At 35.1% G+C, this 19,780-nt stretch overlaps 1 long non-coding RNA gene and 2 pseudogenes across 3 annotated transcripts; 1 reads left to right on the top strand and 2 right to left on the bottom strand.

Annotated features, from left to right (window-relative positions):
• Positions 1-288: 288 nt before the first annotated feature.
• On the bottom strand, positions 289-2,123 carry LOC147396061 (anamorsin homolog; annotated as a pseudogene).
• Positions 2,124-10,858: 8,735 nt separating this feature from the next.
• LOC147396060 (uncharacterized) lies at positions 10,859-17,720 on the bottom strand. 2 transcript variants are annotated; one of them, XR_015180764.1, is made up of 6 exons: positions 17,646-17,720; positions 13,700-13,834; positions 12,151-12,420; positions 11,643-12,051; positions 11,066-11,543; positions 10,859-10,962 (listed from the first exon to the last, which is right to left on the bottom strand). It is a non-coding gene; the product is annotated as an uncharacterized LOC147396060 (long non-coding RNA). The 2 variants fall into 2 exon arrangements; XR_015180763.1 differs by having other exon boundaries at positions 11,643-12,420.
• Positions 17,721-18,408: 688 nt separating this feature from the next.
• On the top strand, positions 18,409-19,555 carry LOC147396059 (cytochrome P450 CYP749A22 pseudogene; annotated as a pseudogene). Its single transcript, XR_015180770.1, has 3 exons — positions 18,409-18,638; positions 18,886-19,299; positions 19,357-19,555. The product of XR_015180770.1 is annotated as a cytochrome P450 CYP749A22 pseudogene (transcript).
• Positions 19,556-19,780: the final 225 nt, after the last annotated feature.

The raw sequence follows: 19,780 nt of genomic DNA, 5'->3' as shown, positions 1-19,780 counted from the left end.
AGTCTTGATTTTTATCGATTTTGATACACAATCAATTGGTTCCAAGAGACTCAACTCTAATCGGTTCCAATGAAAAGAGATCCAAAACCACTTTAACGGTCTGGTTTGAGTTAAATGGGTTACCCTTGACACCCCAAGTTATAAAGGATGATATAGACATACCCTTCAATGTTTTGGTAAATATCTAAGATAGCAACCTAGTTTTAATTTGATGACAAAACTATCCCTTGAACATTGTCTTCTCTAATAGACTAACGAAAAATAATCAGAACACTCTTATCTTCCATTCTAGCTTCTCAAAAATCCATTATCTCCAAGCTCTATGATAAGTTTTTTTGACCTATCAATGATAGAACTTACATTCCCACAAGCAGATTGAGGGTTATTGAGTAGGTCAACAGTTAGCCCCAGCTTCTGCACTTTCTCCTCTTCCTCAGCTCGTCCACAAGTGCAATTTTTGCACGCTTTCCTCGTATAGTTCCAACTTCGCAATCACCCACTGCACAGATAATATACATTTCCTGATGAAGGACCATATATTAACCAAGAAATAAGATTAACTGGTGCCAATTGCGGTTTCTTCAAATCTTCTTCCATTAAAAGACTATCTTCTTCGTCAATCAGATCAAAATCGCCATCAATCTGAACTTTGAGCAAACTTGTTGCCCTCCTCTTGACGGGAAACGATGAATTAATCTTCCATGAAGATTTATTGGCCTTAACCTGTGGGAATTAGGGAAACAAGAGTACATAAAGGTGGAAGTTTTTAATATAACAACATTGAGGGGCATAGAGAAATATTCTCTCTCTCTCTCTCTCTCTCTCTCTCTCTCTCTCCCTGATAACTAATAAAAAAGAGAGAAAGACATGCAAACAAAAGCAAATAGAATGGAAGGGAGGAAGCAAAACTCACTGTGGAGGATTTGATATCTTCTGGTGATACTAATGGTTTCAGGTCAAGAACTTGCACTTCCAGGAATCCTGCCATCAGTAATTTTCGCTTGAGAGTATAGATTGGCTGCACTCTAGTTAATCTTCCCACAAATTTAGATTTAAGATTACAGTACTGTTATATATTCCACTCCCATTACCTTATCTGTGTTCTCTGTAGCAGGCCGAGGTGTCTGAACTAGAACTAGCCCACCAGGTTTCAACACTCTAGAGATCTATTCAAGCAACTGATCACCAGACAATTCATGCGCTTTCAAGTTCGAGATGACAATATCCACTGAGGAAGACTCAATAGGCAATTGTTCTGTTGTTTGTACATCAAGTCCAACCTCAAATTAAATAGATTATAACCAAATATGAATATTCAAAAAAGTTGGTGATCATGCACGACTCAGTAGGCAGTTGTTATGAGGATCATCATAAATGACGGCATTTGAAGAGAAACCTGCATGTCCCACTGATCTTTTACATATTTTTCCAGAAGTAATTCTAGGTACGTATACCCCCCAAAAAGTTATTCCCTTTTTTGTGTGCACGTCTGAAGAACGATCAAAAAGTGATTTTTGAAAAAGAAAGGGACCTGCAGAAACTCATTTGTAATAAGATTATTTCACTACAAAATTCTCTTTCATATCCACAATTTGTTATTGTGGGGATCCTATTGGGGTTCTTGTTCACTATGAAGTAGAAGATCGGAATTAGGAAATGAGGTGATCCAAATTCATCTTGACTATCCAAGAATTTTCATGTTTGAATCATTTTTTTTTTTCCTCTTTTTTCTTTTTTTATCGAAAACATCATGAATGCTTAGAAGACAAGATCATCATATGGAAAACATACAACAGCTTGCCAAACAAGGGCAAACATGCAAAAGTCTTGATTTACTTTAACGCATTGTACGCTTCTTGTAATGAGTAATGACTTGTTTACTAGCCAGAAATGTTTAAATCAAGATCCCAATGAAATATTTTTCTATGAAGATTAGTATAAAATAATGAATACATTAGGTTTCATGAAATGATGAAGAAAAGATTAGTTAGAGAAGAAGCTTGCGTGATGATTAGGGGATCATTTTGTTCAACTCCTTTATCTCCTAGCTCCTTGATTGCAATTAGGATTGCACTGATAGGCACGACCGCATGATCTGTAAGCGCCACTATACTTCCCTTCATCTTAATGCTTTCCTACAAAAAGCCGTTAACTCCTGATGCTTCAGCCAAAAAGTATGTTGTAGTATTAAAAATTATATAAAAAGACCCAATCCCATAGTTAAAAAATGTATTTCATACATTAGATGATAAAATAACACTTAAAAATGCTATAAAAAAATATATAAAAAAATCATTAATTAAGGACTTTTTAAAAATTCAAATATTTTTCAAAAACTTCACGATTTTTTGGAAAAAAAAATGCAACTTAATCAACTATTAAAATCATAGTTTAATTGTAATTTTTTAGAAAATCGCATATTTTTGTCACTATGTTGAACAACCACCACAAGGTCACAGGTGATGTTTATCCTAGCTCGATGGAAGTTTGTCCTCTACATTTTTTTCCAATAAAATGATAGCATTCTCCATCACATTTTTTTTCAATAATATCTCTACTTATTTTGTCGTTTAGTAAAAAAGACAAGGGTATGTTGGTCTTTTACATAACAATTTCTTTTTTTTAATTAATAAATGCTTAATGCATTGAGTTTTTGGATTTTAATTTTTTATTTGCATTAAAGACTTTGACAATTAATGCAAACAAACATTTATTATGTAAAATTTCAACATACCTTGAGGGTAGGATCTGGGTGGGATAAAACAAAAACCAAATCAATATAGACTTTGTGGCCAAATCTGACCGGTTGATAACCATGCAAGGGAATATTAATGGAAGACCCAATTTCTTACTAACCATCGTCTATGGGCTCAACGAGAGATAGGAAAGGAAAAGTTGGATAGAGCTGGAATGTATTGCCGCCAACACCAACATTCCTTAGCTAGTGATGGGAGATTTCAATGTCATAACTAACGCTGGAGAGAAGGCAGGAGGAAGTAGAGTATCTAATATTGATGTCAAAGACTTAGTGGAGAGCTTATAAAAGGCAAGCCTTATGGACCTAAAGGCTAGAGGATGCCAACTCACTTGGTGCAATCAACAAGGTGACAGAAGAATCATGTCCAAGCTTGACAAAGTGCTAACCAACATCTATTGTCTAGAGATCTTTAACTGCCCCGAAGCTAAATTCCTTCATCAGGAGATCTCTTGCCACAGTCTCATGTCTGTCACCATGGGGGAGGAAAACAATAGTAGACTGAGGCTTTTTAGATTTTACAACTTTTGGGTAGCTGACAAGAGGTTCCTCAACCTGGTGAAGACCAGTTGCAATAAACCAGTAAGAAGAAATCATATGTACAAGGTTGTCTTGAAGCTTAAAAAACTTAAAGCCACTTTGAAGGCTTGGAGTACGCAACACTTTGGAGAGGACAAGAGGAAAGCTGAACACACTTTCCAAAAGCTAGAAGACATTCAACGAGCCACCAAGAGCAAACTCTCAATAGGAACCTTGCTGCCAAGGAAAAGAGACTTGCTCATAAATACTACGAGATTGCTAGAAAATAAGAAGCATCCACAAAACTGCAGTCTAGAATAAAATGGTTGAAGCTAGAAGATTCCAACACCCCATTTTTTCACAAATCGTTGATTGCTAGAAGAGCAAGAAATAGGATTACCTCCTTTCAAAACAGTAATGGAGCATGAGTAGACAAGGAAGAAGACCTCAAAAAGGAAATCCTTTGGTTCTATAAAATCTGTAGGGAACATGCCCGAGGAATGACATCATGGAGCAAGAAGTTCACCTCAAGGAGCTAAAAGATGTTGAAGCCAATCAGCTTAGTCTCCCAATTGAAGAGAATGAAATCATGTTGACTTTTTTCTCTATGGATGGAGATAAGGCTCCTGGGCTAGATGGCTTTACTACAACCTTCTTCTAGAAAACTTGGATTATGACAAAGGATGATATAGTAGTTGTTGTCAAATTCTACTTTCAGAAAGGTAAGTTGGTCAAAGAGATTAATGCCACTTCCATCACCTTCATCCCCAAAACAAATAAATCAACTACCATAGATGAATTCAGACCCATAGCCCTATGCAATATTCTCTACAAGTGTATATCAAAGATCTTAGCCAATAGGATAAAGAACACCTTAAACCATCTTATCAATCCCTTCCAATCAACCTTCATCGGAGGTAGATCCATTAGAGCCAACATCATGTTGTCCCATGAATTGGTCAGAAACTTCCCCAGAGTCAGAGGTACTCCAAAACATGTAGTCAAGATAGACCTCAAAAAGGTGTATGACTCCATCTCCTAGGAAGCCATTTTTTATTGCATGGAAAAAATGAAATTTCCAGGTACTTTCATTGATTGGGTTTGGGGCTGCATTTCCTTTCCAATGTACTTCATCTCCATTAATGGAAACCTAAAGGGTTATTTTGCTGGTAGAAGAAGTATTTGCCAAAGATACCCCATTTCTCCGTACATGCTCCTGCTAGTAATGGAATTGTTTCTACTAAGCTCATGAAGCTCACCAGGGAGGGCAGACTGGAGCTGATGTCTAATTGCAAGAACCTCCAAATCAACTACTTGGTGTTCGCGGATGATCTCATGATATTTTTAAAAGGAAATCAAACGTAAGTCGAAGCTGTTAAAAAAGCCTTGGATTTGTTTGAAGGGTCATAAGGCTCCAAATGAACGTCAAAAAGAGTAACATTTTTTGCTCAGGCATTAAGGACAGAGGAAAAAAAAAAGACATTATCAAAACCTTGCACATAACTAAAAGGGCCATACTTATAAGATACCTGGGAATTCCTCTTATTTCTACTCGGTTGAATTTGCAGATTGTCAGACCCTCATAACTAAGACCACCAACATGATCCAATCATGGAAGACCAGATTTTTATCTATAACTGGGAGGATGGAGCTGATCAAATCAGTCATTAGCAACATGCAAACCTTCTGGACTAGTGTTCTTATGCTTCCTATAAATGTTTTAAAGGGAATCCAAAGCATTTGTGCAAAATTCCTATGGACAGGCCCAAATATGGGGAAAATGATGCATGGCATCAATTGGCGCAAAATTACTAGAGACAAGTATGAAGGAGGCTTAGGGATAAAAGACGTGGAAATCTATAACAAAATCGGCATTGCAAGACAAGTCTAGGACTTAATGTCCAATAGAATTTGAACGACAAATCTGGGACTTAATGTCCAATAGAAACAACATTTGGGTCAATTGGATCCAAAAGATGCCTCCTGGATGTAGAAGAAGATCCTTCAAGCTAGGAGAACCATCCAACATCTCATGACCCATAGAATTGGATATGGGAGAGACTCTTTTATATGGCATGACCCATGAAGACCCGAATGAGTTTTGTTGAACAACTTGCAACAGGTTACTAGAGTCAAGAATTCATAGAGAGGCTAAAGTAAGTGATCTAATCAAGCAAAATACTTGGAATCTTCCACTTTAATTTTCCACTGCAATTGGGGGGATGTGACACCAGATCAGATCTTTGGACCTTGATGTCACTTTTAAGGACAAGGTAGGTTGGATGCTTGCGCCCAAAGGTTTCTTCACTTTGAAATCAGCCTATGAGGTTATGTGTCAGCCCAGCACCCAAGTCAGTTGGCATCATCTAGTATGGTTCCCAAATAACATAAAGATGCACAACACAACTACGTGGATGGGGTTATGAAAAGGCCTCAAGACTCAGAATAAGTTGCTGGCGAGAGGCAACATTCAACATTCAATATGTTGTTTTTACAGAACGGATATCGAAGATGAAGCCCATCTTTTCTTAGCATGCAACTATGCCTATGAGATCTGGCAGAATACTTAGGAGGTCTAACATGAGCCATACAAATATAGACTAGAGTGTAAACATTGAATGGATGTGCATAAATGTTAAAGGAAAGAATCTCATTGCCACAGTCAAGAAACTAGCTTTCAATGCTTTTATCTACTATATCTGGTTCAACAAGTGAAGACGACTATTCAAAAACAACTACATCCCTCCAAACCTTCTTGAAGCTATCATAGTTCGGGACATGTAGCTAAGGATTCAAAGTGTTGATCCGTCGGTAGAAGACAATGCCTCATCAAGAACTTTTATGAGCTCATGAAACCTACAACCTAGGGTTGAGATGAAAACTTCTATTAATTGCAAATAGGTCAAGCCTCCAGAAGACTTCCACGTGTTAAACTTAGATGGCTCTTTAAAAGATAATGTTATAGGAGAAGGTGTCATTATAAGGGACAATAGAGGTATAACGATCAATGCTCTTGTAGAAAATACTAAAGGAAGATCAATCATTTTTCACGAACTTCAACCTATCCTAAAAGGAGTGAACATGGCTACCTCCCCTAATATTAGATCCATGAAGGTTAGAGCTGATTCCATAGTTGTCATAGACTGCATTAATGGAATAGCTAATGTTCCTTGAAGAGAAGAAATAACCATCCAAACGATCAATACAGGAGCAACACACTTCCGAAGGATAGAGTTCTCCTTCTACTATAGGGAAAGTAATCAAGTAGCTGACTTCCTAGCATCTCTTCTTAACAAGCCAGGGAAATGATTTTAGATCCTATGAACTTACCTAGAAAGCTACAAAGTATTGTAAGTAAGGATACGATTGGGCATGCCTATAACACAATGTAGTCTTATTTTTTCTGGTTGGGGGTCTGCCAAACCCCCACTTAATCTGCAAAAAAACAATTTTAACATACCTGTCTTTTTCACTAGAAGACAAAAGAAGCAAGGATTTTATTGGGAAAAAATGTGAAAAATTTTAATGTCTCCATGCAGTCTTGGACGTTAGAATTCTAATATATAATGTAATGAAATTCAATTGTAGGTCCCTATTTACTACAATTTTGTGAAGGATAAATATCCCTTCATGTTATATTGTTGAGGGGATATAAACCTCTTATTTAACTATAGTTCTCAAAGAGCTCACTTTATTGCCTTTTCACTTCACCCCTATAACTTTACAATATTTCATTTTTTACCTCTTTAATTCACTTTTAATTTAAAAAAAAAATAAAAAATTACTAACACCTCTCCAAGTTTTTTTCACTTTTACCCCCTTTGCCCCAAAGAGGATACCCGTGTTGTAGGCATGGGCAAACCTTAGTATATACTAAAACACAACTAAGTTGTTACAATCTTGTATTTTTTTGAGTTGGGGATAAATGTCTCATCAGCTATAATTTTGTGGTTGGATAAATGTCTCATCGACCAACACCACACATTTTTATCTTTCCTCTTCACTTTCTCTTAATTCTTTTATATCTCTTCCTTAACCCATTTTATTTATTTATTTTTTTTATCTTTTTACCTCAAAGAAATTTAATAATGGTAGGACCCACAATTTTGTGGGAAACAAATCCAATTAGGATAAATCTTTCATCAAGTTATAGTTTTATGGGATTCACTTTATTCTTCATCATCTCTAACTTTACTATATTTTCTATTTACCCTTTTTATCCATTTTATTATTTTTCATCTTTTACTTTTTTAACTTTTTTTCCACTTTTACCCCCCTTAACTCGACTTTAGGGCCAAAGTACTAGATTTGTGTAGGGGGATAAGCTTCCTATCAAACAATAGTTTTGTGGAACTCACTTAATTTTCTTTGCTCTTCATTGTTTACTCTAACTTCATTCAATTTCCACTTTTACTCATTTTTCAGCTAGAATGTTCAAAAGGAAATCTCAAACAAATCAAGAATTAGTTTTCTCGACTTTAGGAATTCTCCTTTTTTGGTGTAAAATCTATGAAGAGTTCAAAGTGGTGTTCTTTAAGGATTTTGTTTTCCGTTGGGATAGTATTTGTAATTTTTTAGAGTTATAGCACACTCCTTTCATTTATGTTTTTTTTTTATTTAGTTGGTCATCTCGACCTTCCCATTCTTTTGTAATTTCCTTTTTTTCCCTTTATTTATTAAAAAAAAAGTATTTTTGCCTATTATGTCTTCTAGTGAAAAAGACATATATGTTGGTATTTTACATAACAAATGCAAGTTTGCACTAATTTTCAAAGCATTCAATGCAAACAAGATATTTAAATCCAAAAACTAAATGCACTAAGCATTTATTATATAAAAAAACAAGGAATTATTATATAAAATATCAACATACCTTGTCTTTTTCACTAAAAGACATAATAGTAGAGATATTATTGGGAAAAAATGATGCAATAGAGAATATATATATAATAAAACACAACTATTGGACTCACTTTTTTGGAGGACAAACTTTCATTCAACTAGGATAAACATCCTATCCAACTACAATTTTTTTGGAGCCCACTTTATTGCCTTGTCCAAACTTTGTTACAATGTATTGAAGTCAATTTTTGCTAATGCATCACATAAGACTCAGTTCAAGGGCATTTTATCAATTTGAAAACACATAAGGGCATCTCAAATATTCTCCAAAATACATGCCTAGCACACCCCTGTTTGTGTTTGACATGCATACACAGCCTTCTCATCGAGTGTGAAAATGTATAGCAAACAAAGGCGATCACCATCTTCAACCTATATTGGTCAACAACTATTACTAATTTATTTGACAAAAATTTTCTATGAGATTTTTAAAATGACCTAAATACCCTCATCTTCAACCTTACCATAAAAAAAGCCCTTTACTTTTCCCTATAATCAATATTTTTAGATTTTCTTCAACTTACCCAAGTAAATCTTCAACCTCCAGAGAAAAACCTTTTATTTTTTACAAAAATCATCATCTCCAAGTATCTAATCTTTGCGATAAATCTATTTTAAAGATGTTTGATTTTGAGGGGAAAAAATTCATAGTTTTTGGCTACGGGGAATCAGATATTATTCGATTTGATTAGTATCTGTTAACATCACTATTTAAAAAGTCTCTTCTTTTCCACCTTCCCAGAAGAATTGAAGTAACATCATTCTTTATTGTTTAATTCTTTTGTTTTTTTTTTTTTTTTTAATTTCTTCTAATTTTCTACAAAACCTAAATGTAAAGGTTTCAAGAGCTCTGTTGTCAAAAGTTGCACCTAGGCCCCACTTTGGAGGATAATTTGTAGGAATCGGGTTCCTAACATTATCCAAGCTGCAATTACACATGCCATACAATAAAAATCAGATGAAACCAATTCCCTATTGAACCTGATTTACTTATGATAAAACATTTTGTTGTCAAATATTTTTTATTTTCTTATGAATCAAATCCTACTATAAATGGTCTTTAAACCTTGTTATTGCAAGTGAAACCAAAAGAGGGTATTGTTTTTGTTGATTGAGGGAATCTTGCCCGTTGTTATATGCGAAATCATTCGATCTAGTCTCATTTTAATGCTTTTTAACTTTTTAATCTTTTATTTATGATGATTTATTTAGGTGATAGTGAAGGTTCAAGTCAAACTGTGGAGTTGGACGTCCAACCAAAATTAAAACAACTTAAAAGGGGCCTGCAAGGAGATGATATATGGTCTGACAGAATACAATAATCTTTTTGTTCCCTATTTTCTCTACAAATATCTTCTTTATGTTGCTAATTTTGAAAACTTGAATGTTTTCATTTCATACTCATCCTAGTTTAGCAATTTTTGTAAATATTCTTTTTCCTCTTTTAGACCTTAGCTGTTCTATAATAGTGGTTAATCCTAAACTCTATGAACCTTATGTTTCTCCATGACCATGGTTTAAAATATCGGAATGTATCATCCGATGCCGTATCAATTTTTTCATTAACCGAAACATTCAATCAATACGATATTTTAAACCATCTCCATGACATCATTTTTTTTTGGGTAAGTTGTTCCCTCCAACTTCACATGGCTTTATTATTTGAATGGTGCTTCTGTTACCTAGCCTACCAACACATCTGCCAAGTTGCTGCTCATTGTGTACTCTACCGGGTCTGTATAACATCTTCATACTTACACATATGGAATACTTTCAGAGAAAGGGAAGGTCTTTCCTTATTCTCTTTGGCCAAAGTAGATCATAAACTATATCAAGTATTGTTTTATATTTAAGTTTCTCATCTCTCTATTTTGGTTTATTCATAAACTTTAGGAAATCAGCACTTGTTATTGAATAGAGCTTCATAAACTTTTAAGGTAAAAAAGTAAAAATACCTAATATTTTACTTTTATAGCATCTAAAGGAGAGAGTTGAACTATGATTTTGAAACAGCACTTTTTTTCTTCTGATATTGCGGGATGATTTTTATGTTTATCACATTTTTTTGTTGCACTTAACACTTGTAGATAGAGCTTCACTACAAAATTTTAGGTTTTTAGCGGGGTCAAAAACCGTCGCAAAAACCAAAAAACCGCCGCTATTAGTAATAGTGACGGCCACGTGTAACGCCACTATAGGCGGTGTGGCTAAAGGCCATATGAGCCCTATAGTGGCGGTCCAAAACCGCTGCTAAAAGATTGTATAACCGTCGCTATAGTTATGAGTGGATCTTATAGTGACGGTCAAAAACCGCCGCTAATATATTGTATTACCGTCGCTATAGATATAACTGAGTCCTATAGTGACGGTCCGAAACCGCCGCTAATAGTGTATTACTGTCGCTATAGATATGAGTAAGATCTATCGTGATGGTTAAAAACCGCCGCAAATTAATTTTTTACCATAGCTATAAATACAATTTTGAATGCTTTATAGTGGTGGTAATGGCCACCGCTAATAAGATTTATTTGTTTATTTTTTTTTTAATTTCTTTTATTTTAAAATTATTTGTAATTAAATACCTATTTTTATACAACCTGTCAATTAAACTCAATTACTTAGTAAATCAAATTAGTTAAGAGACAAGTACAACAAAATGATAAGTCGATTGAATTAAAAGCCAATGCTTATAAATCCATGTTTATCACCCAAAAAACAAAAGCTATCTATTATGGTTGTTGTTGTGGACACTGATCATTGTCGGGTTGATTGTGCTGCTCATCAACCTACAATTCATACACATTTATCAAATTAGTCATATAAATAAATATTTATTTATTAATAAAATATTTTAAAACACAACATATTCTATTATCGATGAGAATTTACCTTTCTCATTAGAGTAATGATCAATTCGTTGAGTCTCTCCACCTCAGCATCTCTCACAATTTGTTGTTGCTCTAGAGACTCTAATTTCTTCTTCAACCTATGTACCTCAGCAGAATCGCTAGAGGAATTTTCGAAATATGATGCAAATAATTTGCTAGGAGTCGGTCCCAGGCCGACACCACGAACACGACCATGTCTATCAGGACCCAAGACTTGAGATAATACATCATTTCGACCTGTAATATCTTGAGAGTCTTCTAGTAATAAACTCAAAAGTTCTTTTATCTTGTCCTGCAAAATATTTTAAAAATTCTTAGTATCTTCAAATTCAGATATTAACATAATTGATTAATGCTTGATGAAAATTATCTAAAATTAAACTTACAATCTTCTCCGCCATGACCAAATCATTGGGCTTGTGTGTCATGAAAAATAAGATTGCTCGACTTGGCTCAGTATTCGTTGAACTCTTTAATTTCTATGAGCATCACATTAAGACAATGACAATAAGATTAGTTTATAATATAAATAATTGGGCACGGAATTGATAGACAACATAATAAATATATATATATACCTCATCATATCTAATACAAGCTATACTCTTCGTCCCAATCGTATGGGTCATTGTCTGTTGAGCACGATTTGCCTTATTTCTATAACTTCGAGACTGTACATTAAATAATTTGTGAGAAGTTAAATATATGAGATATAGAGTACCTTATAATTTGTTTGCAACTTTTTAAAACTCAATATGTATAAATTTCAAATATAAAATGTACCTGTCCCTCCTCCGAATTCCAAAAGGCTACGAGAGAATACCATTGAGCCTCCAAAATATAGGATGGACGATTGGCACATCGAATTGCATCATCTTTGTATTTATCATAGAATTTAATTTTCAACTTACATTTATGATCCCTCCACTTCTTGCCGATAGATTGTAACACAACTTGTTTAAGTGTGGGCGGGATGTCAAATTTGGCCTGTATCAAAAATCAATTGAAAATTGAAAATTATGGAATCAAAATTGTTCAATGCTAAACTCATAAATTATCTAATATTATATTATAATTAATTTATACCAATGTTGTCTACCATGCATTTTCCTTCATTGATTCTGGCATTGCATGCCAATCAAGCATGTCAAGGGGAAACATATGGCCATCGCGGGCCAATATACCCAAGTATCTTTGGAGCTTAGCCACATGCTTCCCCACAGGTTGTCCATGGCTATCTCGCATTATTTCAAACCTTTCTCCTGACTTTAGATTCTGTAATGAGAGGCATCGAGTGCGGCCTCTTTTTCTTTTCGACTTTGTCCTCTCACCAAATGAACTTTGTCTAGGTTCCATCTGCAAATGTAAAGTACAACAGAAAAATGAATTATTTATTCAGATAATTATGTTTTATGTACTAATTGTGGAAAAGCATATACAAGAAGTTATGCTTTATTTACTACTAAAACAATTTAGATTCACTAACACCTCATACAAGGACTGGCATTAATTTCCTGCATATTTGCATGCTTTAAAATCTCATTTACATATTCATTTCCAGCAAAATGAAGCATGATGAACAACTCGAGAATGTCCCACCAGATGTGGATTTTTGCTGTGGAAGCAGTCTACAATGATGATAAAGTTAGTCCCAACTTGGTGTAAAATCAGTCCATAAGTTTGAACAGTGTACCACAACTTAAATGTGGTTAGAAATGTTGCATCACTGAGACAACAAAAAAAGGAACAAAAGATCTCCATTACTTGAATACAAGAATAGAAAGAGAACTTCCATATGGGATTAAGTTTTATCTATCTAATCATGCAGCAGTTAATGAATCATATTTATTTAAATCATGTTTGAACACATAAATATTAAATTATGGTTGAAAACCATAACTATGGAGACCAAGATTTGCATCCAATAAATCAGATCAAACTTGAATTTATTTCAAAATCACATTACTAGCACTTTATGCAATGTGCAGTTTGGGTTTGAACCAAATGAGTTTGACTTAAAAACACCGAGTTCACGTTTTTCAACTCTATATATTACTCTCCATGTGGCATATTTTTGTTCCTTTCCAGCATAACATCCTCTTAGTTCACCACAATAAATTTCTATTGAAGATGACAACTTAGCAAATTGGAGACGTCTTAGGGTCAACTCTCTTAGAACCCAACTTCACCATTACTTTTCAATATATATATATATTTTTGTTCCTTCCTGCTCCCATGTTCCAGATACCAGAAGAATTATCATCTTCATGAATATGAGTTGTATTTCAGGGTTTGTTTCTCAGGATTTTGTTAGACAAACTATACAAGGCTCGAATAAACGTTAAATTTGTAAGGTTTATGAGTGAAATGGGTAGAAGGGTATGTTTAAATGTGTGATGTAGTAGCTCACTTTGACACAATCAGCATTTTATGCCTATCATGGTTTCATGAATGCTTCTCCTTAATACAACTAAGGACAAACAAGAAGAAATTCCAATAGAAATCAAATAATTAGAACTAAAAGTATCATTAGCATTTGTACATTTTGCATACAGTTAGTGTGGTAAATGCTAGAATAATATTCATAGATGGTAGAATTTTCAGTTAATAGACTTTCAATGATTGAGAGATATACCCTTCAAGACCAGGGTTAGAGGGGAAGTATACATTCTTCAAGCCATATCTTTTTGCAGCCAAAGCAGTTGTCTCACCAATGCAGGCTACAACATTGTCCCACCGTTCTGATTCAGAAACAAGATTGACCCAAGCCCTGTTGCAATAGGGTAGATTGAAAAAAAAACAAAAGAAATACCTTGTTAGAAAGGGAAGAAACCATATGATAGTATTTAGGAAAAAGAGAAGGTGAGATTTATGAAACAAGATTGACCCAAACCCAACTTCAATTGCTTCCCCATTTCCCACCTATACCACAGCAGCCATATGTCATAACAGCAGTCACCTGCTGCCATTTCATACCCACAACAACTTCATTTGCGTATACAACTTAGGAATTATTCTAAAGAACTTGCAAGGCATGAAAATTTGTTTGCTAAGCATACCTTAGAAAGTAGAGCTACTACAATTGCGAAAATGCAAGGGATCTCTTTAGCAAGTTGGAAGATAACACGCACAACAATGAAAATCTAAAAATCCTTCAACTGCAATAGATACAATAAACCAAACATCAAGCAATCAAGCTAATTGAAAACCCGTAAGTGAGGATGTGCATCCACTGTTTCTCCAGGCACATCTTCCCTAACCCAACTAACATCGGCATCATCATCTCGTTCCAAAACCCGTAAGTGTTGATTTTTGAATGGTTCATTCTCCCAAATCACATCATCATCTTCAATATATTCGCCATTCATATCAAACAAATCCCTTGGTTTAGTCTTGATCACAATTTGCCAATCTAGTTCAAGTGGATCTTGCACATAGAAAACTTGTTCTGCTTGAGATGCAAACACATACGGTTCATCAGATGGATGAGATCCTTCGAATAATAATCGTGTGAAGTTCACAAGAGTAAATCCAAACTCATCAACCTTAATCCCTCTTCCTTGGGCCCTCACATCAACCCAAACACATTTAAACAATACAAATTTAAGACGTTGAGAATATGTCAACTCGACAATGTCAGTTAAACGCCCATAATACACTAAGTCTCCTGTAGGCCTTGTGTCCTTAGCACTTGCATAGCTTGTAGTATTATAACATGTGAGTCGTTGACTTCCTCACAGTCAATGGTAGAAATTGCTGCATTATAACATGTGAGTCGTGGCTCTTTAGTCCTGATATTTTGCGTTCTCTAATATTGACATGTCTTGCAATATTTGAAGAGTAACCATCTGGAACTTTCACACTCTTCAACACTTTACAAAACAATTCCTTCTCAGTCTTATCCATAGAGAAGCAAGCAGTAGGAAGATAAGCTTTATTTGTGCTAAGTAGCATTCGTGGGTGAAGGGAGTGTCTCACGCCCATATCTACCAAGTCGAGACGAGATTTTAAGTTATCCTTCAACTTTCCTTCAATATTCAACAATGTACCAAGTACATTATCACATACATTCTTCTCAATATGCATCACATCTAGATTGTGTCTCAATAAATTATACTTCCAATAAGGTAACTCAAAGAATATACTCAACTTCTTCCAATTATATGGCATATTATTCTCGTTCGCTTGTCTTGATCTCTTACTACCAATATGTTTACCTAACTTAAAGGTAGTTTCATCGAGTTGATTCAACACATCAAACCCAGACATTGGAATTGGAGCAGATCTGGACTCTACATTGCCATCAAAGGATTTTTTATCACGTCGAAATCTGTGATCAATTGATAAGAATCGACGATGCCCCATGTAACAGTGTTTTCGACCCTTGTACAAGTAACGACTGCATGTGTTCTTGTGACAGTTAGGACATGCAAGCTTCCCTTTCGTACTCCAACCAGACAAGATGGCATAACCTGGGAAATCACTAATGGTCCAAATCAATGCCGCACGCATCAAAAATGTCTCATTCCTTGAGGCATCATAAGTATCTAATCCAGTTTCCCATAAATCTTTTAGTTCTTCTATTAGTGGTCTTAAGTACACATCAATATCATTTCCAGGCCCAAGGGGACCTGGAATAAGCAATGATAGCATCATAGAAGATTGTTTCATACACATCCAAGGTGGCAAGTTGTACGGAATTAGAACCACAGGCCATGTGCTGTGAGTAATACTCATTGTCCGGAATGGATTGAACCCATCACTCGCCAATCCAAGTCTAATATTGCGAGGTTCTAAAGCAAAAGAAGGGTTAATGTTATCAAAATGTTTCCATGCTTTAGAGTCTGCAGGATGCCTCAACATCCCATCCTTAATGCGACCATCATCATGCCATCTCATGACTGAAGCAGTTTTTGATGACATAAACAACCTTTGTAATCTTGGTTTCAACGGAAAATAACGTAAAATCTTGGCAGGGGTTTTCTTTTTATCACCTAGTGAGTCATCTTCCTTCCACCTTGAAACTCCACAAATGTCACAAACATCTTTATTATTAGCCTCCTTCCAATACAACATACAATCGTTGGGGCATGCATGAATTTTGTTGTAGTTGAGCCCTAAATCTGTAATAATTTTCTTAGTTTGGATGAAATTATCTGGCAATGTAAACCTTCCGGGAGTACCTCTCTCAACAAATCAAGCAACATGGTAAATTACTTATTACTCCATCCAGCAAGACATTTTATGTGAAATAATCTCACGATGAATGACAACTTGGTGTGTTTCCTACACCCTGGGTACAATTTCTGTTCAGCATCCTTTACTAACTTGAAGAATTTCTCAGCATCTGCATTCTTACCAATTCTTGTTGTCTGTGTCGAAACGTTAATATCACTAGTTGCGTTGTGCATACCAAACAAATCGTGCAATAAATGTCCCATTTCTTCACCTCTCACATCGGGTTCAATATCCACCACATGCGTATCGGATGAGGATTGTGCTATATCTTCTCCATGAAACCACCATGTAGTATAATTTTTATCAAAACCATCACATATCATATGATCATATGCTGTTTCTTGATCCTTATACAACACGTTATTGCAGTTGGGACATGGGCATTTCAACATCCCGTTGATAGTTGCTCCGTGAGTAATTGCAAACTCAATGAAGCCTTTCACTCCTTCAATGTATTCCTGACTAAGCCTTGACTTAGTGATCCAACTCCTATCCATGAGGTAGCTATGGACAAATACCTAAGGGAAAGAGGTTCCAAATGTATTACTTTAATATACTTTGACACATGGGATACTCAAGCTATATATCTAAACTAAATAGCTCAAGGATCACTATTGAGCAAAATAAATAACAAACACAATAATATTTAAACTGGAAAAAAGATAAAAAAGAACGTGCATTTATAAGAAAGTCTGTTTAAAATACAAATGTCGTTTTAAAATTGAAACAACAGATTTTTAATTCTCTACGTAATAATTGTTAGTTAGCCAAGTTCACACCAAGTCAAATATCCTCAAAGCATGCCTACCTATGTCTGAATTCTGAAAGCATTCAAATCTCAATTAGAAATTCAAATCTCAAAAACGTTCTAAATGTGGTGGTAATCTGTCATAATAAGCATACAGGTAATGAATGATAACTCAATTTGTTAATAATAAAGAAATCCTATCTTTGAAGGTTATCTGAATGTACACTGCCTTACATATAAGAGGATAAGACTACATACAACCATCTTTGCAAAATGAGATCATCAATCAAAATCAGATCTAGTCAATTTAAGTTTTGCTACTAGTCATGAAACCTCGTGTATTAAATGAGCATGAGTGATTGGTCAATATAGAGAAAATTTCCAAGTAGTTAAAATATGCTTTAATCTATCCAAGATACATGAGGAATTTATTTCAATCCCACTCTTGAGGATACACGATTACAACAACTAGTTAGTACATTGGCTAGCATGCCTCATGACACATAAAGAAGACAACATATGTTGGCATGTAATTGATGGATGATCCTTGTTGCGAACATTAGCAAATAAAAAATTAATTAGAAGTAGCTCATACCTCTATCGGCTTCTTCAAACAGATTGTAGCCCTCTCCAAGGCTTCGACATCTTCATCTATCCCCAAATATTCAAATTGGAATCTGCAAGATGGAGAAATAAGTTATTCTGAATTCTGATATACAACCCTCTGTGGTTGTAAAGGGAATAAAAGAGAAGTATTTCAAGGTATTACAGATACGATACATAAAGTTTAATGATTTTAGTAAATCCACCCTTGGAAGATGGAAAAAATAAGTTTTCGTGTTGTTTGGATCTATGTGTATCCATAGATCCAAACAACACTAAAACTGATGCAAGGAAGAAAGGAAGTCTGGTTCATACGAGTAAAGATTATTCAAGAAGCTTTCATGTTAAATTTCACTCTTCCCTAACCCTCATAATCAATCACTAATTAAATTTAAAACATTCATCACTAGAAAATAAGGTGTGGGTCTTGATGGACCCGTGAAATCACTGTTGATGTACAGTCCATTCTGCCTATAGAACACCACCAACAGAATACAAAGCACAACAAACATTTCTTGATTCTCCTTGTGTACCTCTTTTAGACCTCTAGCTTTCATGTTTAATTTCAGTCTTCCCTAACCCCCAAATTGAATATAAGTGTGTAATAATAGTTTTCTAGTATGCAATACATCCCTCATAATCAATCACTTTGTGTGGTGAAGAGAACTTAAAAATCTGCAAAGCTAATTCTGTTTTGTAGTGAAGATGCTCTGAGACAAATGGAAAGAAAGCAGCTTTGGATTAAATGATAGGGAATGGTTCCAGCAATGATATCTAGCGTAGAGACGATGCTAGAGAGTTGGAGAGAACAGGAAACGAAGGAGATTGAAGTATTCAAAGAATTTCAAATTACAACAGCTGATATAATTTCCAGGGCTGCTTGTGGAAGCAGTTACTTAGAAGGACAGAAAATCTTTGAGATGCTCACCAAGCTGGTTGCAATTGCTGCTGCAAATGTATATAAAATAAGACTCCCTATTATTGGGTAAGCTTTCATTTTGGTTTTTTCGAAAATTGATACCACCATTATATATATGACCTATGGTCAACATACTACCCCATTATGAGAGGAACTTTAAATCTCTTTCTAATAAATCCAATTCAATATAAATGTTTTATGACAACACAATTAAACCCTGAAAATTGCAAGGATATTGTGAATATTTACTATCTGTTCAATTTTCTGTTTGTTTGTCTTAACCTCATTTGATCAAAATTCTCATTTTTCATAGAAAGCTTTTGAAAACAAGTGACGACATCAAATCAGAGAAACTTGAGCATGGAATACGAGAATCTGTCATAGAAATAATACGCAGAAGGGAGGAGAAGATAAAGATGGGAGAATTAGATGACTATGGTTGCGATTATCTTGGATTACTTGTAAAGGCAAATCAGGACGGTGATGAAAGCAAGAGAATTTCAATGGATGACATGATTGATGAATGCAAGACATTTTACTTTGCTGGGCATGAAACAACTTCTACTTTACTCACATGGACTGTTCTTCTTCTAGCCCTCAACACAGATTGGCAAGAGAAAGCTAGGATGGAAGTAATGGAGTTATTTGGTTCAGAAAATTTGACTATAGATGTTAATGGTATCGCAAAGTTGAAAATGGTACGCTGTTGAGTCTGTCAAAAGCTAACCTTGCCACCATTGCCAAGCACCCAATTGCCTACTATTCCAACATTGCCCAAGCTAACCTTGCCACCATTGCCAAGCACCCAATTGCCTTCTTTGCCCAACTCTGCATTACCTCCACTCCCTACATTGCCTACAATGCCCACAATTCCAAAGGTCACATTGCCTCCACAGCCTGCAAATCCTTTGCCCACCATACCAATGACATTCCCCACAATTCCAACCATCCTAACCACAATTCCTTCAATCCCTTTCCTCTCCCTTCCCCCTTCAACCACTAGCCCATAAAATGTTCATGTTATATATGTTTAGAATACATTGATGATGCCAGTAGTCTATATTGGAAGGCATTTTACCTATGTTATCTGGTTTCTTTGGTTTTGATTTTCAGTTTAGTTAAATTTATCTATGTGAGTTTGATTGGATAGTTTTTATTTATCAAAAAATAAATAAAAATAAAAATAATTCCCTTTGATTTGTTGTCTA

This window comes from Akebia trifoliata, chromosome 8 (assembly GCF_017979445.1).
Source record: "Akebia trifoliata isolate Shusen 1 chromosome 8, ASM1797944v1, whole genome shotgun sequence".
NCBI classification, from domain to species: domain Eukaryota; kingdom Viridiplantae; phylum Streptophyta; class Magnoliopsida; order Ranunculales; family Lardizabalaceae; genus Akebia; species Akebia trifoliata.
The sequence above is the reverse complement of the archived record's forward strand: the minus strand, read 5'-3'. Positions and strand labels throughout refer to the sequence as shown.